Source organism: Penaeus monodon, chromosome 32, assembly GCF_015228065.2.
Source record: "Penaeus monodon isolate SGIC_2016 chromosome 32, NSTDA_Pmon_1, whole genome shotgun sequence".
Lineage (NCBI taxonomy): Eukaryota > Metazoa > Arthropoda > Malacostraca > Decapoda > Penaeidae > Penaeus > Penaeus monodon.
This window is the reverse complement of record NC_051417.1, coordinates 7,074,351-7,074,731: the sequence shown is the minus strand read 5'-3', so window position 1 is coordinate 7,074,731 and position 381 is coordinate 7,074,351. Positions and strand designations below refer to the sequence as shown.

The following is a 381-nucleotide window of genomic DNA, read 5'->3' as shown; positions in this document are numbered from 1 at the left end:
AAAAGGAGTCAGGCAGACAGAGACAGACGAACAGAGACAGAGAAAAAAAGGAAATCACGTCTACAAGCCAAGCAAAGAAACGAACAACCAAACCATGCCACCATAAAAAAGAATCGCAGAAGGAAATTATACTAAACGTAACCTAAAATGGACACATATACTTCAAACAAACAAACGTCAGGAGAGACAACGCAATCCGGGAACAATTGCAATTAATGTAAAACGAACAGCTTGCAATTACAGGTTAACATGCAGACTCGTTGTTAGAACGACGAAGTAATTCTACAATTATTTATTTTCATCTCTATTGCTGTTCCTCTCAACTGTATGAGAGTTATACCTGCCTTGGCTCATTTCTATTTCTTTGTCTCTGCCCCCCAC

General features: G+C 39.1%; 1 protein-coding gene across 1 annotated transcript in view; it reads right to left on the bottom strand.

Annotated features, from left to right (window-relative positions):
* LOC119593262 overlaps nt 1-381 on the bottom strand; it is a 21,591-nt gene that overhangs the window by 2,428 nt on the left and 18,782 nt on the right. The window lies entirely within an intron of this gene.